The sequence below is a fragment of the Balaenoptera ricei genome, chromosome 5 (assembly GCF_028023285.1).
Source record: "Balaenoptera ricei isolate mBalRic1 chromosome 5, mBalRic1.hap2, whole genome shotgun sequence".
Lineage (NCBI taxonomy): Eukaryota > Metazoa > Chordata > Mammalia > Artiodactyla > Balaenopteridae > Balaenoptera > Balaenoptera ricei.
This window is the reverse complement of record NC_082643.1, coordinates 137,185,366-137,212,084: the sequence shown is the minus strand read 5'-3', so window position 1 is coordinate 137,212,084 and position 26,719 is coordinate 137,185,366. Positions and strand designations below refer to the sequence as shown.

Below are 26,719 nucleotides of genomic sequence, written 5' to 3'. Positions count from 1 at the left end.
TGAAAACTACACTAGAAGGAATCAATAGCAGAATAACTGAGGCAGAAGAACGGATAAGTGACCTGGAAGACAGAATGGTGGAATTCACTGCTGCGGAACAGACTAAAGAAAAAAGAATGAAAAGAAATGAAGACAGCTTAAGAGACCTCTGGGACAACATTAAACGCAACAACATTCGCATTATAGGGGTCCCAGAAGGAGAAGAGAGAGAGAAAGGACCAGAGAAAATATTTGAAGAGATTATAGTCGAAAACTTCCCTAACATGGGAAAGGAAATAGCCACCCAAGTCCAGGAAGCGCAGAGAGTCCCATACAGAATAAACCCAAGGAGAAACACGCCGAGACACATAGTAATCAAAGTGGCAAAAATTAAAGACAAAGAAAAATTATTGAAAGCAGCAAGGGAAAAACGACAAATAACATACAAGGGAACTCCCATAAGGTTAACAGCTGATTTCTCAGCAGAAACTCTGCAAGCCAGAAGGGAGTGGCATGATAGACTTAAAGTGATGAAAGGGAAGAACCTACAACCAAGATTACTCTACCCGGCAAGGATCTCATTTAGATTTGATGGAGAAATCAAAAGCTTTACAGACAAGCAAAAGCTAAGAGAATTCAGCACCACCAAACCAGCTCTACAACAAATGCTAAAGGAACTTCTCTAAGTGGGAAACACAAGAGAAGAAAAGGACCTACAAAAACAAACCCAAAACAATTAAGAAAATGGTCATAGGAACATACATATCGATAATTACCTTAAACGTGAATGGATTAAATGCCCCAACCAAAAGACATAGACTGGCTGAATGGATACAAAAACAAGACCCATATATATGCTGTCTACAAGAGACCCACTTTAGACCTAGGGACACATACAGACTGAAAGTGAGGGGATGGAAAAAGATATTCCATGCAAATGGAAATCAAAAGAAAGCTGGAGTAGCTATACTCATATCAGATAAAATAGACTTTAAAATAAAGAATGTTAAAAGAGACAAAAAAAAAAAAAAAAAAAACAATTTATGATTCCACTTACTCAAGTCTTATTTTTTGTCTTACACAAATATTTCAAGTTTCCTTTGTAGATCTGCAATTCCTAAGCACATCCACCATATATTATCTATTGTCTTTTTCTCTTCCTTCCTCCCTCCCTCTCTTTTCTTTCTTTAAGGAAATGTTGCAAATGAAATCTTTTTTCTTGTTAGATTTTCTCTGTTACAGTACACAAATGATTGACTTTATTACTTGTGTAGCTAACCATTTTAATACAGTTTCTTATCATTTCTAACCATATTCTGGTTGAGTCTCCAGAGTTTTGGACAAATACAACAACACCATCTGCCCAAAGTGTTCTTATTTATATACTGCATGTGTAATTGGACTACCTAGTACTATCAAGAATATTCAAAATAATTATGTTTTTAGAGTCTGCAATGATAATATTAAGCTGAAATAATGTATTTGTATTTCTTATATACTGCCCAATTGTTTTTTAAAGACATCACAAACTATTTTCCCAAATCTTACCCTTATTTTAGGTGGAGTGTCTATATTGATTGTGTTTGTTTTCATTACCTCATGCAGAAAAGCACCTCGTGAGTTAATTTTCTTTTCCTTTGAATCAGTGAATCTAATAAATGTCCTAATACTGAAGAATTTTTACATTCCTTAGATAAAATTCAATCAGTTGATGGTACTTATGTATTAATACATTTTTCATTTAGCATTACTGGACTCATATTCTTAAGTAATATTGGTCAGTAATTTTCTTCAATTTATTCTTTGCCATTTTTAAGTTTTTGGTGACAGTATTTTCCTACTTTTCTGAAAACCATTTTACAAATTTTTCCTTTTTCTATGATCTAGATGAATTAGTTAATTCATCTAGATCATAGATTAATTGATTTATAATGTTATATTTCACATCTACAGCATAGTGATTCAATATTTTTACAGGTGAAACTCCATTAATAGTTATCAGAACATAATGGCTATAATTCCCTGTGCTGTACAATATATCCTTGTTGCTTATCTATTTTATACGTAGTAGTTTGTTTCTCTTAATCCCATAACCCTATTTTGCCCCTCCCCCTTTCTTTAAATATAATTGGAGCTGTTTGTTTCCTAATGAAAAAGAGTACACCTGTAAAAGATCTGGACATAGAGTTTTGAAGAATAGTTCCTTAACAATTTTCTCAAACAGTTCCTTAGAATTGTTCTTTTAGAGTTCCATCTCTTTTGGACACAGTTTTTCCAATCCAGCTTTTCAAATTAATTCATATGGAGCTGAGAGAAGTGGTCAAAAATAAGTCTTTTATATTTTGCCATTCATTTTTCTAATATCATTTGTGCTTAATCTTTGCCATTTTTCTGATTTCTATTTTATAAATTTTTGCTTGCTTTTATCTTTTAAAGTTATTTTCTTCTCCATTCCTTTTTTATGTTTTGTTGTTCTTTTAATTATTTTATAAACTCAATGTTTTCCTTTGTTTCCATTTTTTTCCTTTTTCTTGTAAGCTAGGTGCATAATAGTATTAATTTTTCATCTGAACATTTTTACCAGATACTACAAAAGAGCTGATAGTGTTACTGCCTTTATATTTTGCGCAGTGTATTCTATGCGTTCAGTATATATGAGTACATAAACATGTATCTTTTTCTTTGTATCCTACCATAAATACATTATTTATTTCTCCTATATACTTGATTTTATTGAAACTATTTAATCTATTATTGGCTAATAGATAAGTAGAAGTTCCTGGTATTTTTCCAGAGAGTTCTTGCTTTATTAATTTTAATGCTCCTTAACTATTTAACATATGTATAATACTCACCTGACTTCATACTAAGTCTTTTAAAAGTATTAACTAATTAAATTCTAGAAGTAACTTTTTTGCAAAAAAGACTATTGTCTGCATTTTAGAGATGAGGAAACTGAGATATTGAGAACTTAAGTGACTTGTTCAAGTTCACATAGCTATAGCTGGTGGACCAAGAATTTTAACTCAGCCATACTGACCCAGAGGCCCTCTTCTAAATTACTGAATTATTGGCACATATAGAGTATAAAATATTTGAGTCATGCTTTCTAACATAGCCCTGATAACACTGTAGACATTTGCCCCACAGTTTTTAGTACTGAATGGTGTTAATTACAAGTCTGCAATGAGCTCTATTTTTTTGTCCTTTTTTTAAGTGACTTGATCTTTTACCTAAATTCCCTTAGAATTTTACTATTTGTTATTGAAGTTCTATAACTTCACCAGGATTGGCCTGGTATTGATAATCTTTGGGACACTGTGGACTATTTAAGGTGATAATACAGGTCTTCCTTTTAAAATAATTTCTTTCTTTGATTATATATATGAATTTTTTCTAGGTTTATTTATTCTATCCTCTAAAAACACTGATTTGTTACATGCTGTTTTGCATATTGCTCATTATCTTTCTCTTTCTTTACAGTCTTTGTTTCTAATTTGATTTTGTATATTTTCAAACCTTTGACCAATGACCGCTTTATTGGCTAATATTATTTGAATTTTCATTACATATTTTCTTTTTCCTTTTCACTTATTTTCTGGAACCAGTTTGCTCACTTTTCATCTCTATATGTTACCTTGTCATTGCTTTTTTGGGCAATTATTTCAGAGGGGCCATATCTTTCACTGTTCTTTGTTTCCATTGTTGATTTTTAAGATTTGATCTACTTTGTGATATAATTCATCTTTTGTTCGTCCACTCCAGGTCATTTGTTTTGGAGTGTCTTTGCTCAATCCTTTCTAGATTTCACTCATCCCTGAATGGAGACTGTTCTCCGTGGTCCAGCTTTTTGTAGACGTGATTTTAAGGGGAAAGGTCCATGAGCTGTAATAGCCCAGCTTGAACATTTTTTTTCCTGTGGTTTCTAAATTTCTCTGCCCTTGAGGTAGCAAGCAGTCCTCTTGGTTCTCAATCTTCCTACACAGACTTATTGTATGCTGACATGGCATTTTCTTTTTTTTTTTTTTTAGCAGACAAGATTGAAAATTGCAGGGCTGCATGCTCCCCAAAGCTGCTTCATCCTGCCTCCTAAAAGCATGCTTCTTTCAAGGACAGTATGTACGATGGGCCCTTCCCAGCCCCTTTCCCCCTTACAAACCTCTGTGATAAATATGGTTTAAGGACATCTCCTTGTTTGTTTTTCCAGACATTGCTATTTCAATCAAGGACACCTTGCAATGGCCTCTGAGAAAGTGACACTGAATTTGTAATTCTCTGTGCTCCTCTCACTCTGACCTAGATACACAGAGACAATTTTCTCTCTGTCTCTCTTTACTGCTCTGGTCCAATAATTTCCGCTGTTGGCAACTTTACTCCGTGTTTAGTTTTTTTTTTCTTTCTTTCTGTGTGCTTTGTCCTAATTTCATCAATTTTATTATTTTCTATTTCTCATCTCATTTCCTTGTCTTGGAGAATTGGATTCAGGAAGAAGGTGAACAAAGTGACCTTTGATGTCTCCAAATGGAAGTCAAAACATGCTTTAGACCTTGGTGTAATGCCTTGTAAAATACTCAGGACACAGAATAATTAAAAGATGAAATGAACTTGATGTAAAAGTAATGGATGAGTACATTAACATATTTAACAATTCTATTCTTTTCCAAAGCTTATAGATGTATGTCTCATCTATATTTGGTATTATCATATACCATATTCAGTATAAAATACACCACTGTACAAAATTCAAATTCTGTATTAAATTGTGTTAATATACACTACCAATAACATATCAAATATCCCAACATCTACTATGTAATTGAAAAAAAAGCACATGAATGATACTAAGAGAAAAAGTACTAGACCTGTGTAATATTATCATTTAAAGTGTTTTGATTTTTAATGAAATTTTCTGGGTCACTAAGAACTAAATTATCTGTGTCCTTCCACAAAGTATGCATAAAAACAAAACATTTTCTCAAATTACATTCTTAACCCCAAGATAGTATATTTTTTTCTCATATATTTTGATTCATTTCAAATTTATTTCCAATGGTTACTCCTGACTTTGGTTACCTAATGTGGGTAACTGAATACATCAAATGCTATTTGAGTTCAGAAGGTTTAGATGCTCTATGACAATTTGGGACACTTGGATTGGAGGGAAGATTGTTGTGTCATTAAGACATGAAAGAGTGGGAGTGTCTAGAGATGTTTTTTGTTACTGTACTGTTTATCTATTGCTGTGTACCAAAATATCTCAAAATTTAGATATTTAAAAATAACATATTTATTAGCCACAGATTCTGTTGGGTCTAGATCTGGTCACAACTGATCTGGGTGCCTCTGAATTTGGTCTCTCTTGAGGTTTCAGTCTAGCTCTTAGCTGAGGCTGCAGTCTCATCTGAAGGCTCACTGCGGGGAGGGATCCAATTTACAAGCTCATTGATATGGGTGTTGGCAGGCCTCAGTCCCTTGCCCTGTGGGCCTCCTCATGCTCCCTTAAGGGATAATGCATCATGAAGGGATGCTTCATGATGTGGCATCTGGTTTTCCTCAGGGTAACTGAAGTTACATTCTCATTACCTGATCTCAGAAGTGACACATCATCACTTTTGCCAGTTCTCTAAGAAAGGAGTTGGTAAATTCAGCCCACATGAAGGGAAGAGGATTACACAGGGCATGAATATCAAAGGGTGGGAATCACTGCCCCCCATCTTAGAGGCTGCCTACCACAGCTATCTTCTGAAAGGGTGTAAAAAAGCATCAGAAACACCAACTTTAAAATACCCTGTTCTGATTTGTATCTTTTTATCCTTTCAAAGTGGCTCAAGGGGATATCTGTAAAACTCTTTCAAAAAAGGGTGCACAGTGGTAGAAGAGGCTGTGTATCTGTGTCTGATGGAAATAAGAATGTTTATTGATAGGTAATTGTTCCACTCCCTAGACAGTCTCAGAAATAGCTTGACTATTTGGGGTTTGTTTCAGAAGAAACAGAAGAACACAGAAAACTAGATAGCTTGTAAATTGTCCTGGATTTTAGAAGAGGAATACGTGTGGGATCCCCTGTAAGTTTCCAAACATCTCAACCAATGGAATCGTGGAAAGGAGGTTATTTCAATTCTTCAAGCTTCATCTCTCAAACGAAGTGTAAAGTACCAACAATTCAGGTTTTTTCTGAATATTAATAAAGAAAGAAATATCCTGGCAGAGTAGGAATCTTTCTGCTCTCTTCTTTATCCTCATCCCCTCTTGTTTCCTTTCTCCCTCCATCATTTCTTTAACACTGAAGAATTTCTGGACCCATCAAACTTCATGTGATTTTTCCCTTCCTCCAAAAATCTATAGCAGTTTGAGTATCTAATGCCATTGACTGTGCTTATCGTTATATTTAATATTTATTATAATTGCTCAGCTCTATATTTTGTAGTATTTAGCCTAGTTTTTGTACATTGTAGATGTTCAACATGTATTTAATTCTACTGAGTTGAATTCATAAATGAATCCAAATATTAACATATTTGCATTAATCAAAGTAAAGATTATATGCTAGTTTACATTAGTATTCTACAAAAATAATGGATACCAAATTTATACATTTTTACTATTTGCAGTAGTTGTGATACTGTCCTTCAGATGTGGTCATTTTGCTTTGAGCATTGACATTAACTCAAAATCCATTTAATCCAATTTTTCAGTTTATTTTTAAACAATCAAGATGATTTCCAATATGAAATGAATCCAGTGCAGTGGTATGAATAATATTTAAATTGTTTCATGTATATTTTGACATAGAAACATTTTTTTCTAGCTTTTGCTCCTTTGAGGGTATTTGGAATTTTAATATAAATAGTAAATTCAGGTACACACATATTAGAATAAACTCAAAATTACCAAGCAAAACTATATATAGCAAGAGACTTTATACTACTTTTTTTTTCCCCAATAAAATGCCATCTTCAAATTATGAGCTACTTATTTAGCTAAGGGAAAGTTCCAAGTCTCTTAGGAAAACATAAGCCATATTTATTTGCTGTTCAGAATGGCAATTTTAGCTAGTTTGGAGAGATCAATATTGTTTTGTATGACTATGACATTGATTCAGTTTTACAATAAAGAAGAAAATTTATATTTGAGAAAAATACAAGTATTTCTTCTATTCTTTTGGCATGGTAAAATATACAAGACAGGGAAAAGTTACACAATTATCCTAAATGCATTTCTTTATTCCTAAAATTATTTTCGTAAGACAATACAAATCATTCAGAAGATTGCCTGGTACCCAATAAATATTTCTAAATGAGTTTTTATGATTATTTAATTTTTAAGAATAGTTGTATTATCTTACCATTAACAGTAATTAAAATATGCAACAATAGAAACAAACCAAAATGCAGACACTAATCCTTCCTAATTTGAAACCACATCTCTTCAGGTAAATAAATAAATAACATTCAATTTTGCCTTCTTATTACAATGTGGGTGTGTGTGTGTGTGTGTGTACATACTGCATGTGCAGGTGTCTGAATATTTATATGAGAGTAAGGATATATATATTTATCAACTGAAATAATTTTAAAATATTTAAAATAATTTAAATTCTAAATACTAGTATTATAGCATATTCTATCATTATTACAATGTAAGTATGGTAAAATTTCAATTAAAAAATTCTCCTAAATTGCATGTTTTACTTGCCATCTTCCTTCTTCTTGTCCTTTTTCAAATACTTTGTGCATTCTTCTATACACATTTTCTCCACGTATGTGTGTATGTATATTCATATAGGTAGATAGATAATAGGTAAATTGATAAATATGTGCAGAATGTTTTGACCATTGTTTCCAAAATTCATACCACATTAAATATACTTTTCTGAATTATGAATGTATATCACCTAATAACAGGGCTTTAAAGTATATGAAGCAAAAATTGACAGTTCTTACGGGAGAAATCAACAAATCCACAATAATGGTTGGAGACCTTAATACATTTCTGTCAGTTATTGATAGAGAAGCTTGATAAAAATAATGAGTAAGGATATAGAACATCTGATTGACAACATTAACTACTTTAGTCAAATTGACATTTAAAGAACACTACATCCAATAACTGCAGAATATGCATTTTTTTCAAAGTAGATATAACACATTCAATATGCTGCACCATAAAATAAGTCTCAGTAGATTTCAAAATCAAATAATGAATCTCCCAAGGAAACTTTTCTGACTATGATAAAATTAAATTAGAAAGCAATATAAATATAACATCCAGAAAAGCCACCAAATATTTGGAAGTCTGACAAATCACATTTAAATATCTCACAGGTAAAAATAAAAAATAATTATGAAAATTAGAAAATATTTTGAACTAGGTGATCATAAAAAACATGAAAATTTAAAGCATTTAAAGAGAAATGTATAACTTTAAATATTTCTATTGAAAAAGAAGAAAAGAGTCTAAAATTAATTATCTAATCTCCCACCTTAAGAAGTCAGGAAATTAACTCAAATAAGTAGAGTGATAGAAAATAAAGACAAGATTAGAAATTAATAAAATATAAAACAGATGAATAGAGAAAAATTTTTAAAGTCCAAAGCTCTTTGTTAGAAAACATCAACAAGATTGACAGTCTCCTAGACTGAATGATTAAGAAAAAAGGAGTGAGAACAAACCTATCAGTGCCAAGAATGAAACAGTGGGCCCCACTAAAGATCCTACAGAAATTAAAAGTATAAGAGAATATTAGAACAACTTTACACCAATACTATTGACAGCTTAAATGAAGAAGATAAATTCCTGAGAGACATAAATTACCAAAACTGATAAAATAAATAGAAAAATCTTAATTCTCCTATATATATTAAAGAAATTGAAATCATAATTGAAATCTTCCCACGAAGAAAACTCCAATATTAAATTGCTTCATTGTTGAATTGTATCAGATATTTAAGAACAAAGACTAAGCCAAGATGAATACATTCCAGAAATAGATGAGTAGGAAGTACTTCCCAACACATTTCATTTTGCTAAGATTCCTCTGGTCACAAAACCAGGAAAAGACATCACAAAAAATGAACTTCATACTAATAATTTCATGAATGTCAATGCGAGTTCCTTAATAAAATATTACCAAATAAAATCCAACAATATATAAAAAGAATAATATATTTTGACCCAGTGGAGTTTATCCCAGAAATGCAAGTTTGTTTAACATAAAACATCAATCAGTCTTATATTCAGAAGATACAAAGAACTCTTAAAAATCAACAATAAGTAAACAATCTGATTAATAAATGGGCCAAAGACTAACAGAGAGCTCAACAAAGAAGATATACAGGTGGAAAATAAGCATGTGAAAAGATGCTCCACAACATAGGTCATCAGGAACATGCAAATTAAAACATCAGTGAGATACTATTATACTATTGGGATGGTCGAAATCCAGAACACTGACAACACAATGCTGGTGAGGGTGTGGAGCAACAGGAACTCTCATATGCTGCTGATGGGAATGCAAAATGGCACAGTCACTTTGGAAGACAGTTTGGCAGTTTCTTACAAACAAACATAATCTTACCGTATGATCCATCAACTGTACTCCTAGATGTTTACCCAAATAAGTTGCAAACTTATGTCCAAAACAAACCAAGAAACTTATGTCCTGCATACAAATGTTTATAGCAGCTTTACTCACAATACCAAAGCTTAGAAGCAACCAAGCAATTCAAGTATCCAAGGTGTCCTTCAATAGGTGAATGGATAAGCAAACTGTGGCATGTCCACAGAATGCCCTATTATTCAGTGATAAAAACAGATGAGCTTTAAAGCCACGAAAAGACATGGAGGGACCTTTAATGCATATTGCTAAGTGGAAGAATCCAGTCCGAAAAGGCTTCATATTGTATGATTCCAGCTATATGGCATTCTGTAAAATGTAAACAGTAAAAAGAACAGTTTCCCATGGTTTGGGGTGGGTGTTGGAGTAGAGGTTAAGTTGAATGAATAGGTCAAGTTTAGGAGATTATTAAGGCAGTGAAACTATTCGGTATGATACCATAATGGTGAATACGTGATATTATGCATTTGGCAAAACCCATAAAACTATGAAACACAAAGAATAAACCCTAATTTAAACCATGGATTTTAATTATGATGTATCAATGTTGGATCATCACTTGTAACAAATGTAGCATAGCAGTGCAAGATGTATGCTACTGTGGGAAACTCGGTGGCAAGAGATGGAGCGTATAGGAACTCTCTGTACTTTCTGTTCACTTTCCTGTAAACTCATTACTGCTTAAGAAATAAGGTCTATTAATAAAAATTTTTAAAAATCGATTTGAGTCCCCATGCCACTAAATAAAGGAGTAAAACTAATTATTTCAATACATGTAGAAAAAAGCATTTGACAAAATTTAACATTCTTTTATGACAAATAAAACATCTTTGCAAGTTAGGAAAAGGTACATAAACATAGATTTGCCTTCAAGCTGGTCTGGGGTAGCTCCATGCTTAAGTTTGATAATGCTTGAAAATCTGGTTCTAACCCTTGGCCAAGATAAAAATAAATTGTGCTAGCTAGTCCTTTTAATGTCCTGTTTAAAGTTCACAATTCCCCTGGAGACAACTCTCTACTCTTGTCTCCACTGTTTACAAAAATGTATTAATTAATGGTTTAGACCTTCTTTAACTGGTTACACAGCCTGGTTTTTGGTACTTTACCAGCGGAATATGGGAAACCCCGCAGTCAACTTGTGCTTTGACTCCCCTGACATCAAGACTTATCACATAGTTTGAAAATGAAGCATATTCTGTATAACTGAGAAAAATCGCTAAAGGCTGTGCTTGGACGTTTTCTTTATTAACACCATTAATGAGTTTACCCTATGGATGTTCTTTCAATTCTCTGATTGTTTAATTGCTACGGCTGGCACTGTACGCAGGTTATTTGTAATACACTTGACTCTATAATGTAAGTAATTGCTAAGGCTTGGTTTAGGAAAAAGAAGGATGAGGCATGGCAGAATGGAGAATCTGCAAAGGCAGGATGGCTTCCTGACCACCTCTGCTTTGAGGTCCTCACTCAATCACTGTGACAGCTCAAAGGAAGGAACATTTATCCGTGGGAATCAGAGGTGGTAGATCCACAACAGAGGGGACTAGCTAAACAGATCTTTAAAAATTCAAAGAAGGAGGAAGTCAGCGCCTTAATATGGTACTTTTTTGGTTGCTTTGGAGAAAACAAAAGTAACTGATAAAGATCTCAAGGCTGCCAAGGCCCTCAAATTATGGCCCATGAATCTGTGTGTTCAAAGGACACACATGACACCAAAGAGAGGTAGGCATATTTTTTTAAATAACATGTGGCCATCGTCCAATAATAAATCACTGAAAGGAAAATATAGATTATAGGAGACAGGAATTAAGAGACACCTAAAAGATGGGAATATTGATTCAAATAGTCAAGTCACTTTGTGTAACACTGTTAGTACATTACTTTTAAGACATTATTGAAATAGATCATTGGTGGTCAGGGAGCTATTTCCCTTGTATTAGATGTTACCAAATGAAAAGGCATATTTGGTTTTACTCAGGATCTTCATTGATCTCAACTTTTGCAGGAAATATAGCCAGACAAACTCCCAACCTGTTGAGTGAGATAAAGTAGAGATATAGCCTAAGAAAGAAATTGTCCAAATCCATCCTAAGCTATTAAATGGAATACTGTTTCTGAGGCTGCTGAAATGTGGAAGATGCAAACACATAACATATGGATTAATTTTATGATGATACTGAAGTATTCCTTAATTCTATTCCTTTGACCCAAGTGATGTTAGATGCTGTGAGAAAAGAGTTTCCAATTGCTTGGACTCCTTATGTGACCCTATTGTCAGAATAAAGTCACATAAGGCAGAGAGATGTGACAGATGTTGTGGAGTACATCCTTGCTGAGCTTCCACAGGATGGGGTTGAATAATGGGAAAATAGTTACAATTTAAGGAGCAAGTAAACAATACAAATTAAACGGATGAAATATCCTTGGGACAATTAAACTAGGTAGAAGTGTTCAGATAATTTAAAATGACATAAAAAAAGGAGGAGATAGATGGAGTAGCTATTAAAAATTTAATGGATCGCTGTAAAACATAGGTGGTTGGCTACTCTCAACCCCTAATACTGCACAAAGACCACAATGAATTTACTCAATTTGCTATAGCCTTGATTAATTTTAAAAAGTGATAATAACACAAAGGAGGGATCTACAGTACCTTCCAAACAGTGCCAATTAAAAGGTGTGAAGCAAAGGAGATGTTATAATTTGAGTGGATGGCTAGGATCTCTTAGTACAACCCCAGCAGGGGACCAAAGTCCATTTGCCTTAATAAAACGGACTAGGTATTGTGAAGAAATTTTACTGGGATTTCTGGACACTGGTGAAGAAAGTACTGTCATAACTAAACCCACTAATCAAAACCTACAGGGCAATAGAATTATGTTAATAGGGTATGGTGATGCAACTATAATAGACTCCAAAGTATGAGTAAGACTTAAAGAATTTAAGAACAAATGTTATCTCTGATTGCTGTCTCACCCACCAGAGTATATTATTGTAATGGGAGAGATGTTTGAATGGGAGACTATGTCCTTTTCCAAACCATTGGAAAAGGGATATCATTCAAATCTGCTGTTGAACTGTTTTCAAATCTGTTCGTACTTTTTTAATTTGTATGCCAAATAAGAACTTTTACAGTTACCTCAACACACTCAAATGGTTAATTTAAAGCAATATCAGATACCTTGGAGAGTATCAATAAATTTCAGCTTTCATTAAGGATATATTAGATGCGAGTCTATCAGTACCCACAATTTTTTTTTTAATAGTCCAGTATGGCTATTGGAGAAAAGGTGATGGATCCTGGTTAACTTTATTTATTTTCTTTAACTTTAAAAAAAAAATAAACTTATTTATTTTCATTTATTTATTTTTGTCTGCATTGGGTCTTCATTGCCGCACAAGGACTTTCTCTAGTTGTGGTGAGCGGGGGCTACTCTTTGTTGCAGTGCACGTGCTTCTCATTGTGGTGGCTTCTCTTGTTGTGGAGCATGGGTTCTAGGCACACGGGCTTCTGTAATTGTGGCACACAGGCTCAGTAGTTGTGGCACACGGGCTTAGTTGCTCCGCGGCATGTGGGATCTTACCAGACCAGGGCTTGAACCTGTGTCCCCTGCATTGGCAGGCGGATTCTTAACCACTGCACCACCAGGGAAGTCCCCTGGTTAACTTCAGACTACAGAAGATTATATGGAGTGTTGCCTTCAATAGCATCAGTTCTTCCAAATGTGTGGTTTATTCAAACTGTGTAAGAAACTAAGGCATATCAGTATTCTGTGTTCAATTTGGCTAACACTTTCTTTTCAATAACTACTTCAAATTTTTTTAAGAAAAGAAGAAAATTGGGGTGGGGGGGAGCCAGAACCAATGCACAATCACGTGAGACAAACTCAAATATACTTTTAGAGTTTATAATATTCTGTTTACATAGGGATATTTAAATTCTCAGGCTTATTGCCAGAGCCTAGAGATGAGACATATACTTGATTAAACTGGAAGTACAGACAATCATACACACACACACACACACACACACACACACACACACACACACATATAATGTTGATGATATAATGTTGATTCTCAATTGGTAGATCAAGCTAAGATTGAGTTACAAATTCTGGTTAATCATATGAATTTCAGTGTGTAGCTGATTATTCTGGATGAGGTACACTGCTCATCACAAATGGGAAAATCCTTAGAATAGTCAATTAGCAAATCGAATCCAATAACGTATAAAAAGAATTCTCCACCATGATCAAATAAGATTTAACCCAGCTGTGGAAGGCAGGTTCAAGATTTGAAAATCAGTTAATAAAATCCATCACATAAATAGGCTAAAAAAAGCAAAATCACATAATCATATCAATAGATGCAGGAAACATTTGACAAAATCCAACACTCATTCATGATAAAAACTTTCAGTAATCTAAGAATAGAAGGAAATTATCTCAACTTCACAGAGAATACATATGAAAAAATCTACAGCTAATAACATACTTACTGGTGGGAAACCTGAAACTCACGTACTAAGATCAGGTACAATTCAAGGATGTCCCCACTTACCACTACTTTTAAACATCATACTAGAAGTCCTTGTTAATATAATAAGTCAATAAAAGGAAATAAAAGTTAGATTGGGAAGGAAGAAATGAAACTGTCTTTGATTGCGTATGACGTGATCGCCTATGTAGAAAATCCAAAATAAATTCAACAAAAAACTTCCTGGAACTAATGAGCAATTCTAGTGAGGTGGTGGCATACAAGATTAATATAAAAAAGCCAATCACTTTCCTATTTATTAGCAAGGAACAAGTGGGGTTGGAAATTTAAAATACAATGCACCCCTGAAAATTGAATTCTTAGGTATAACTCAAGATCTATATGAGCAAAACTACAAAACTCTGATGAACAAAAAGAAAAACTGAATAAATGGAGACAAATTCCATTTTCGTGAATAGGAAGACTCAGTGTTGTCAGTTCTTCCCAATTTGATCTACAGATCAATGTAATCCAAAACAAAATACCAGCTAGTTATTTTGTGGAAATTGACAAATTGATGTTAAAGCTTATATGGAGAGGCAAAAGACCCATACGAGCCAACACAGTATTGAAGGAGAAGAACATAGTTGGAGGACTGATGCTACCCAAGTTCAAGACTTACTCAAGATCTATGGTAGTCAAGACAATGTGGTACTGGCAAAAGAGTAAACAAATAGATTGATGGAACAGAACAGAGAGTCCAGAAATTGGCCTACATAGATATGGTCAACTGATCTTTGACAAAGGAACAAAGGCAACACATTAGAAAAAAGATAGTTTCTTCAACAAATAGTGCTGGAATAACTAGATAGTCACATGCAAAAATAAACATGTAAGTAAATCTGCATACAGACCTTACACCCTTCACAAAACTTAAGTCAAAATGGATCACAGACCTAAATCTAAGAGGCAAAGCTATGAAACTACGTAAGATAACAGAGAAGAAAACCTAAATGACCTTTGGCATGGTAATGACTTTTTAGATAAAATGCCAAAGGCACAATTCATGAAATAAAAAAGGAGGAGTTAGACTTCATTAAAGTTAAAAACTTCTGCTCTGTGAAAGACATGTCAAAAGAATAGAAGATGAGGTACAGACTGAGAGAAAATGTTTGCAAAAAAATATATCTGATAAAGGGCATTTATTGAAAATACACAAAGAACTCAAAACTCAGTGATAAGAAATCAAATAATCCTAACAAAAATGGGCCAAAGACCTTAACAGACACCTCAACAAAGAAGATACACAGATGGAAAATAATCATATGAAAAGATGCTCCAAATCATATCAAAGAAATGCAAATTAAAACAATAATGAGATACTACTATACATCTATTAGAATGGCCAAAATCTGGCACAATGACAGTACCAAATGCTGGTGAGAATGTGGAAATACAGGAACTCTCCTTCATTGCTGGTAGAAATGGAAAATGACGCAGCCACTTTGGAAGAGTTTGGCAGTTTCCTACAAAACTAAACACCTAATCTTACCACAAGATCCAGCAATTGCAATCCTTGCTATTTACCCAAAGGAGTCCAAAACGCCTGTCCACACAAAAATCTGCACATGGATGTTTATAGCAGCTTTATTTATAATTGTCAAAACTTGGAAGCCAACAAGATTTCCTTCAGTAGGTGACTGGATTAGTAAACTGTATTATACAAAGACAATGGAATATTATTCAGCACTAAAAAGAAGTGAGCTATTAAGCCATGAAAAGGCATAGAGGAAATTTAAGTGCGTATTACTGAGTGAAAGAAGCCAATCCGAAAAGGCTACATACTGTATGATTCCAACTCTGACATTTTAGAAAAGGCAAAACTATAGAGACAATCAAGAGATCATTGCTTGCTAGCAACTGGGGGTAGAGGGGAGGGATGAAGAGGTGGAACACAGAGGCTTTTTATTTAGGACAGTGAAAATACCCTGTATGATATCATAATGATGGAGACATGTCATTATAGAGGTGTCCAAACCCATGGAATGTACAACACCAAGAGTGAACCATAATGTAAACTACAGGCTTTGGGTGATAATGATGTGTCAATATAGGTTCATCATTTGTAACAAATATACAACTCTGGTGGAGGATGGGGATAATAGGGGAGGCTGTGCATGTGTAGGGGCAGCGGGTAGAGGGGAAATCTCTGTACCTTCCCTTCAATTTTTCTGTGAACCTTTAACTGCTCTTAAAAAAAGGAAAGTCTTAATAAAAAATAAAAGCAAGTCACAAGTGCCATCCACAGTCAAGGGGTGAGAATTAGTGGGAGGTGGGCAACATAGCAGCCTTAGAGTCTGTCAGCCACTATAAGTTTCTTTCTCCCCTGTATTATACTAGATAATTTTACTTAGTTCATTTTTCAAATAATACTTCTCTGAATTGCCTGCACCCTTTTTTTTTTTTTGGTAGCAAATAACACTGTCAAAATAGTGTATAGGTGTGAAGGACATTTAGCAGGTAAATGTCTATTCCATTTTCTTTTTAAAGAAACTTACAGTAGTGGTAAACTGAGTATAGTCAAATGTAAAATTGACTGACTGACTTGCAGCTCTGCCCTTATGAAGCTCACAGTCTACCGAGTCCTGATGTCAATCTAATGTGATAACATCAAGCTAAATAATCTCAAAAACACACTTGGGGGCTTCCCTGGTGGCGCAGTGGTTGAGAGTTTGCCTGCCAATGCAGGGGACACGGGTTCGAGCCCTGGTCTGGGAAGATCCCACATGCCGCGGAGCAACTGGGCCCGTGTGCCACAACTACTGAGCCTGCGCGTCTGGAGCCTGTGCTCCGCAACAAGAGAGGCCGCGATAGTGAGAGGCCCGCTCACCACGATGAAGAGTGGCCCCCACTTGCCACAACTGGAGAAAGCCCTCGCACAGAAACGAAGACCCAACACAGCCATAAATAAAAATAAATAAATAATCTCAAAAACACACTTGAACATGAAATACTTAGGAATTCAATTTACTAGCAAGAGCAGATTTTTAGATTAAGAAATTAGTGTTCAGTACTCCAAAAATGCCCACTTTGTATCCACAGACTTATTTTGGTAGATCATCAGCTGCTTGCCAATCAGGCCGTTTGTACCTATAAACTCATTATATAGACTAAGTCTGAAATTCTAGCATTTTTAAAAATTCGTAAGCACATTGGATATTATTTAAAAAGTTAAACCTTTCTTTCTCAGGGAAAATTATTTTAAAGCACAGAGGAGGTTGATCTTGTGAAATTTAATTTGCATTCTATGTAAATTAGTTTTAGTAAAGAAATTGAAAAGTCCCGTTTAACTTGTCTCTTTTCTGGTGATTAAAAAAATATTCTGAAACAATGTTATTCCAAAAAAATTGATTTTTTCCCACAGTTTGAATTTTTGTCACAGCCTACATATAATACTGGTCAATTTAGACGCTGTTAGTTCATTCTTTTCTAGACTTATGGACTCAAAAATTCTCAGACATTTTAGGGAAACAGCATGCAACTTTCTATTTTATTATAATCTTGTAATCTCTATTCTCATCCTCACTGCATTTCCAAATTAGAGAAGGAAATTTTATTTTTCCTACACTTTACAGATATTTCTAGAACAACATTTCCATGCAGCAGGCCAACATTTTAGCACTTTTTTATAGCGCACAACAATGAAAGCCTTCTTGTAGAAACACATCTAGGAGGACACTTGTGATTACGTTTAATGAGCCTAATTGGCTAATCCAGAATAATCTCACCATCACAAGATTAATAATCACAACTACAAAATTCCTTTGCCATATAGGGTAACATTCACAGATTCCAGGGATTAGGACCGGGGTATCTTTGGGGAACATTACTAAACATACCACATTTATCCATGACTTACATTACAAAAGTCTCAATATCACAGGTGAGAAAACCACACCCCTAGTTAGCAGTATTTTTTACATGTATAAGACATTAAGCAGGTAAGATTTTTTCATTGTCCCTGATATGAAATTTATAAATGGAATGGAACTTGCCAAAATTTATGTTTTCACTGTCTGCCAAATATGGAGAGAGGTAAATAAAGTCTAGTTTGTATTTTGAAAAGATATTAGCAATATTTTGATTTATGCTTTCTGTGGTTTCACTAAAATCTTCACAGAAACAAGGATTTCATTTGAAACTACATTTTTCTGAAGTGAAAGTATCTAAGAGTTAGAACATTTTTGGATGCTTCGATTCAACACATCACTTTATACATCCTAGAAAGCATGATAGGTGGTAAGATCTGACAGAATGAGCTCTATACTGTATTAGTTTCCTATGGCTACCATAACAAATAACAGTATACAGAGTGGCTTAATAGTACAGAAATTTATTCTCTCACTGTTCTGGAGGTTAGAAGTTCAAAACCAAGGCACTGACAGCACCATGCTGCCTTTGCAGGCTCTAGGAAATAATCCTTCCTTGCCTCTTCCTAGCTCCTGTTGTTTGTCGACAATCCCTGGTTTTCCTTGATTTATAAATGCATCATTCTAATCTCTGCCTGTCATCACATGGCATTCTTATAAGGACACCAGTCATTTGATTCAGGGCCTGCTCTAATCCAATACACCCAATTTTAACTTGATTAAATTAACCTGATTACATAGGCAAAGGCTACTTCCGAAGAGGTTCATATTTTGAGGTTTTGGAAAGATACGAATTTTCAGGGACACTATTCATCCAAGTATGATACAATAAGACACCAACACATCTGTTATCAAAATTTCTTCTTTTGCTTGCCCATAGGACATTATAGTTACGATCTTTGACTCAGGAAATACAACTCTATCCTGTTTAAGGAAGCAATGAAAAGAGCACTATGATAACGCATGTTCACTCATGGGGTATGTCCAAGCTAATTCAGTGCTCACTATTTTGGACTGAGCATTTGGGGAAACAATAAACGTTTCCATTGCTTTAGAAGAACGTGCCTGTATCATCCAAGACTTGTGAGATTCGGTCTCCTTTATGTGATTTTATACCTCCTTCTCCACTCTGCCCAATTTTGAATTCTTTTTTGCACATCATACAGTATGCTCTGTTTTGGTCCTAATGCCGTTGTATGTGTCCTTCCATTGCCAATAAAATGACCCAGTTGTTAACCTTCTTTGTCGGTGATATTTGAGTCTTGCTGGCATTGGTATTGTAATCATCCGCATATTCATTATCTGAACTCTCAGAAAACATTGTCACAACATTCACAATATTATAAATAAAACTAGCAGTATTGCAATAAAAGGCACAACAATTACTCCACAAGTGATCATATCACACTTAAATCACATCATTTCGAATGATTCAACAATGGATTATTTATTATTGTGAGTTGTAAATCATGGTTACCAATATCAGCAGTCAGGTAAAAGCAGTGGCTGTGATTATGGAAGTTATATAATCTATACCATACCCATTTGACACCAAAAACAGTGTTTCTTTCAGTCCCTATATTTGGCCCATCATATGGGTTTTATACTTTTCCTCAGCCTTCTACAGTGACTACTGAAACCTTTTATAGCTTAGGGTGGGTTTTCCTGGCATTCAAGACTTTCAGTGCTAAACTTATACAGTCCAGACAAATCAGGACAGTTGATCACCCTTCTTAGGACCTAAATGTTTGAATGATATTAAAAGTGTCAGTAACTCAACATCATGCTGACTGCTAAGATTTTGGACTAGAAAATTAATTACATATTCTTATCATATATACCCTTTGAAAGACAATTAGTGGATTATTTTTTGGCTTTAGTTGAAACTACTTTTATTACCAGAAGAACAGAAAATTATTTGAGATAATACCCATCATGTCATGGTTTATGTCACAATAGCATTTCAATAGAAAAGGAAATACAAAGAAGGGTTACCTTGTCAAATGGATATGGTATGTTTAGGACATTGTTACAGGGGTTACACTTGGGAATAGATATTGCATTTATAAACAGGTAACTGGCATGACTTTGAGTCCTACATTAGATACCCCTGAGGAGTTAACTAACCCCAAAGCTAAATAGTTCCTTTCCTATGATCAGTATCTGAGGATGCCAAACCAGCACATGATCTAAAGATGGTAGCTCAAGAGTGGAGTAGCAACAGTTAATTTGGAAAACAGCTATATTGCCACTGTTTAAGGGCTGTACTTTGACCAAAGAAGGAAGAGGTAAATATGCTTAATGGACAGAAGAATTAGATAATAACAGTAATTATATGGCACCCAGAAGAATTAGATAACAACAATAATTATCTGGTATATATTTTTTAGCAATACAGGTGATAGACAATGGATTAACAGTACAGTTTAAGATGGGTTTTAGATAACTGGAAAATTAAATTTCAATTTGGGGCTCTATGTTATAAAAATTTTTGTGGGTTTAAAGAGGAAAAATCAAAGCGGGCATGCTGAATATCTCAAAAGAATCTTTTTCCAACTTCAGAAATATACTGGAACTCGTGAGTGGATGCCTGTATTCATTCTTTCAAAGAAGTCTCTCCTGTACATGAGATGAGTGGTGTAGATGCATTTATCATTGAAACAATTGGTGCATAGAAAAGCATCCCGCTAATCTAAGGCACTTAAAAGCTTGAAATGTGGTAACGATTGTTCTGTTTTTCAACAGAAACGTAAGAGACAGAAGAAGGACAGCCGTGGGTCACCCACTAAGAATGTCTTAGTGTGGCTGCTATAATGAAATACTACAGACTAGGGCGCTTAAACAACAGACATCTATTCTCCACAGTTCTGGAGTCCGCGAAGTCCTAGATCAAGGTGCTGGTAGATTACAGTCTTGGCTACAGACAACTTCCCTCTTCCTAGATTCTAGCACGGCAAAAAGCAGAAGCTCTGGTGTCTCTTCCCTTTCTTATAAGCGGACTAATCCCATCATGGGAGCCATCCATCTTTATGACCTCATCCAAACCTAACTACTTCCCAAGGGCCCACCTCCTAATACCATCACACTGGGGGTTAGGGTTTCAACATATTAATTTCTGGGGGGAAACAAACATTCGTTCCACAACAGAGGAGTTAAGAGTCGGCCCAGAGCTGTCCTATTACCCATGGCTCCAGGTGATACTAGTAGGTATCACCAGTATATTGCCAGGGGTATATTTTTATTCCAGATTTGTATTTGCATACCCAGTAACTGAAGCCAGTGTTTTACACACTACCATAGGTAGTGCCTGACAGAATTCATAGCATACCCTTTTCTTATGCTCTCCTTAGGAGGGATAATCATAACCAGTTCAATCTGTCTGCGCCAAACAGACCTAAAATCACTTATCGCATACTCTTCTGTCAGCCACATAGCACTTGTTATTGCAGCTATCCTCATCCAGACTCCTTGAAGTTACATAGGAGCCACCACTCTAATAATCGCCCATGGCCTCACATCATCTATATTATTCTGCCTAGCAAACTCAAACTACGAGCGAGTCCATAGCTGAACTATAATTTTAGCCCGAGGCCTACAAACCCTCCTCCCACTAATAGCCACTTGGTGACTACTGGCAAGCCTGACAAACTTAGCCCTACCCCAAACCATCAATCTAATTGGGGAACTATTCGTAGCTATAACAACCTTCTCATGATCAAATCTCACCATTATCTTAATAGGAACTAACCTTGTAATTACAGCCCTATATTCTATATACATATTAATTATGACACAACGCGGTAAATACACACACCACATTAATAATATTACACCCTCCTTCACACGAGAAAAGGCCCTTATAGCCCTCCACATTCTACCCCTCCTATTCCTGTCGTTAAACCCCAAAATCATCCTGGGCCCCCTGTATTGTAAATATAGTTTTAAAAAACCCACTATATTGTCAATCTAGTAACAGAAGACTGAGACTTCTTATTTACCGAGAAAGTATCGCAAGAACTGCTAATTCATGCCCCCATGCCTAACAGTATGGCTTCTTCAAGCTTTTAAAGGATAGTCGTTATCCATTGGTCTTAGGATCCAAAAAATTGGAGCAACTCCAAATAAAAGTAGTAAACCTATTTCCCTCTTTTGCCCTGGTCACACTACTGATACTAATCATCCCGATTATAATAACTAACACAAATTTCTACAAAAGTGATAAATATCCATCATATGTAAAAAATACTGTCTCACGTGCTTTTATTACCAGCCTAGTTCCAAAAATAATATTCCTCCACACAGGCCAAGAAATCATCATTTCAAACTGACACTGAGTCACTATTCAAACCCCTAAATCAACACTTAGCTTCAAAATAGATTTCTCAATAATATTCGTACCAGTAGCATTATTTGGTACATGGTCCATTATGGAGTTCTCAATATGGTACATACACTTAGATCCTTACATTAATCAGTTCTTCAAGTACCTACTCCTCTTCCTCATCACTAATCCTTGTTACTGCCAATAAACTCTTCCAAATTTTCATTGGATGGGAGGGGGTTGGAATGATAGCCTTCCTACTCATTGAGTGATGGTATGGAGAAGCAGACGCAAACAGAGCTGCTCTTCAAGCAATCTTATATAACCGCATTGGAGATACCAGGTTCATTATATCAATAGCGTGATTCCTGTTTAACTCAAACACATGAGACCTGCGACAAATTTTTATACTCGACCAAAGTCCCTCAGACCTCCCCCTTATAGGACTCGTACTAGCTGCAGCCGGAAAATCAGCCCGATTTGGACTTCACCCCTGGCTCCCCTCAGCAATGGAGGGCCCCACCCCTGTATCAGCCCTGCTCCACTCAAGCACAATAGATGTGGCAGTAGTCTTCCTACTTATCATATTTTACCCCTTAACAGAAAATAACAAACTTATTCAAACAACAGCGCTATGCTTAGGAGCCCTCACCGCCCTTGTCACAGCTACATGCGCTCTCACCCAAAATGATATTAAAAAAATTATCACTTTCTCCACTTCAGGCCAATTAGGCTGAACAATGGTAACAATCAGCATCAACAAACCCTATCCAGCATTCTTGCACATCTGCACACATGCTTTTTTTAAAGCCATGCTATTCATGTGCTCCGGATCCATTGTCCACAGCTTGAACAATGAACAAGATACTCGAAAAACAGGAGGGCTATTCAAGGCTTTACCCTTCACCACAACAGCCCTTATTATCGAGTGTCTGGCATTGACAGGAATGCCTTTCCTCACCGGTTTCTATTCTAAAGACTTGATCATTGAAGCCGCCGACACGTCTTATACCAACGCCTGAGCCCTGTTAATAACTCTAATTGCCACCTCCCTCACAGCTGCCTATAGCACCCGCATCATCTTCTTCGTTCTATTAGGCCAACCCTGCTTCTCTCCCCGAACCCCCGTCAATGAAAACGACCCCCTCTTAATTAACCCCATCAAACACCTACTAATTGGACGTGTCTGCTGGATTCATTATCTCCAACAACATCCCCCCAACCAGAGTCCCCCTAATAACCATACCCTTACATCTAGAACTAACTGCCCTTGCAGTAACCACCCTAGGCTTCCTACTAACACTCAAAATTAACCTTAACACACAAAACTTAAAATTCATCTACCCCTCAAATTCCCTTAAATTCTCTAGTCTCTTAGGATATTTCCCCACCATCATGCACCGTCTACCTCCTTACCTAAGCCTATTAATAAACCAAAAATCGGCATCCTCCCTTTTAGACTTAATCTGACTAGAAAACATTCTACCAAAAACCACATCCCTTATTCAACTAAAATGCTCCACGCTAATCTCAAGCCAAAAAGGCCTTATTAAACTATACTTCCTATCATTCCTCATTACTCTCACCCTTAGCATGTTTTTATTTAATTACCACGAGTTATCTCCATGATAACCACAACACCAATAAACTGCGACCAGCCAGTAACAATCACCAACCAACTACCATAACTATATCATGCCGCAATCCCTATAGCCTCCTCACCAAAAAAGCCAGAGTCACCAGTATCATAAATAACTCAATCTCCCAACCCATTGAACTTAAACACAACTTCCACCTCCTCATCCTTTAAAATATAAAATACCATCAAAAACTCTATTATCAACCCTGAAGGAAATGCCCCCAAAACAGTCTTATTAGAAACCCAAAGCTCAGTGTACGTCTCAGTTGCCATAGCCGTCGTATAATCAAACACAGCTAATATTCCTCCCAAAAAAATCGAAAACACTATCAAACCTAAAAATGAACCACCAAAGCTCAACACGATCCCGCACCCAACACCACCACTCACAATCAACCCAAAGTCCCCATAAATAGGTGAAGGTTTTGAAGAACCCCCCACAGAACTGATCACAAAAATAACACCTAAAATAAATACAATATATGTCATCATCATTCTCACACGGGTCCCAACCATGATCGATGACATGAAAAATCATCGTTGTCATTCAACTGTAAGAATATCAACGACCAACATCCGAAAAACTCACCCACTAACAAAAATCATCAACAATACATTTATTGACCTCCCAACCCCATCAAACATCTCATCATGATGGAACTTTGGCTCTCTACTAGGCATTTGCCTGATCCTACAAATCCTAACAGGCCTAATACTAGCAGTACACTACACACCAGATACAACAACTGCCTTCTCATCAGTAGCAACCATCTGTCAAGACATTAACTAAGGGTGAATCATTCGATACACGCATGCAAATGGAGCTTCCATATTCTTTATCTGCCTTTACATTCACATAGGACGTGGCCTATATTATGGGTCCTATACCTTTCAAGAAATATGAAACATTGGAATTATTCTACTGCTTACAGTCATAGCTACTGCATTCATAGGCTATGTACTACCATGAGGGCAAATATCATTCTGAGGGGCAACAGTTATTACAAACCTGCTCTCAGCAATCCCATACACCAGAACCACTCTTGTCGAACGGATCTGAGGCGGCTTTTCTGTAAACAAAGCAACACTCACACCATTCTTTGCTTTTCATTTTATTCTCCCCTTCATCATTACAGCACTTGCAACTGTCCACCTACTATTCCTCCATGAAACAGGATCCAGCAACCCCACAGGAATCCCATCTGACACAGACAAAATTCCATTCCATCCCTATTCCACAATCAAAGACATCCTGGGTGCCCTACTACTAATCCTAGCCTCACTAATACTAGTCCTATTTTCACCCAACTTGCTAGGAGACCCTGACAACTATACCCCAGCAAATCCACTCAACACACCACCACACATTAAACCAGAGTGGTACTTTCTATTCACATATGCAATTCTACGAACAATCCCTAACAAACTAGGAGTCTTAGCCCTATTACTCTCAGTCCTAATTCTAGCATTTATCCCAATACTCCACACATCCAAACAGAGAAGCATACTATTCCGACCTCTTAGCCAGTTTTTATTTTGAGTGCTAGTGGCAGACCTACTAATACTAACATGGATTGGAGGGCAACCTGTAGAACACCCCTTCATCATTATCGGACGACTCGCATCTATTTTATACTTTCTTTTAATTCTAGTGCTAATGCCAGTAACTAGCATCATCGAAAATAATTCCCTGAAATGAAGAGTCTTTGTAATATATCACATTACCCTGGTCTTGTAAACCAGAAGAGGAGGACAACACACCTCCCTAAGACTCAAGGAAGAAGCCCAAAGCTTCACCGCCAGCGCCCAAAGCTGAAATTCTACTTAAACTATTCCCTGAAAATATAAGACATTTACAAAATTATTAAGAACTGTGTCAGTATCAAAACAGTCCATTTTATCACAAACTATTATGTACATCGTGCATACTTGTACTATCACATTAATAAGTACATATACCTCATACGTACATATTACATTATATGTATAATCGTGCATTACATTATCTACCCCATGCTTATAAGCATGTACATTTTATTATTAGTATTACATAGTACATACAGATTATTAATCGTACATAGCACATTAAGTCAAATCAATTCCAGTCAACATGCATATCCGGTCCATTAGATCACGAGCTTAATCACCAGGCCGCATGAAACCATCAACCTGCTCGGCAGGTGTCCCTCTTCTCACTCCGGGCCCATAACTTGTAGGGTATACTACTGATGAACTTTACCAGACATCTGGTTCTTACTTCAGGGTCATCTCACCTAAAATTGCCCACTCTTTCCCTTAAATAAGACATCTCAATAGACTAATGACTAATCAGCCCATGCTCACACATAACTGTGATTTCATGCATTTGGTATTTTTTAAGTTTTAGGGGGGATGTTTGGATTCAGCTATGACCTTAAAAGGTCTTAACACAGTCAAGCAAATTGTAGCTGGACTTCAACTGAAAAGTTATTTACCAGCAGCAACAATCCATGGTGTGCAATTCAGTCAGTGGTTATAGGACATAACAATATTATATTGTGTACATATGTACAATAGACATAGCATTCCAGTCTCCCCGCCTCGTCTAAAACAAACACCCATCAAAACAGATCAGCCTCAAAACACCCCCATCATACCAATTAACTACTTAGATATTCACCACCCATATAGACAGACATCCGCCTAGATTCAACAGCCATAGGTCTAGAGTCAAAAATATAATTTCAGGTTGGATTCCCTGCTTATGTATCACCTGA

The 26,719-nt window shown here is 35.8% G+C and overlaps 2 pseudogenes; both read left to right on the top strand.

Moving 5' to 3' along the window:
- The window catches only part of LOC132366296 (NADH-ubiquinone oxidoreductase chain 5-like), a 65,351-nt pseudogene extending 41,398 nt beyond the window's left edge, over positions 1-23,953 (top strand).
- Positions 23,954-24,477: 524 nt separating this feature from the next.
- LOC132366295 (cytochrome b-like) lies at positions 24,478-25,662 on the top strand (annotated as a pseudogene).
- The last annotated feature ends 1,057 nt before the right edge of the window (positions 25,663-26,719 follow it).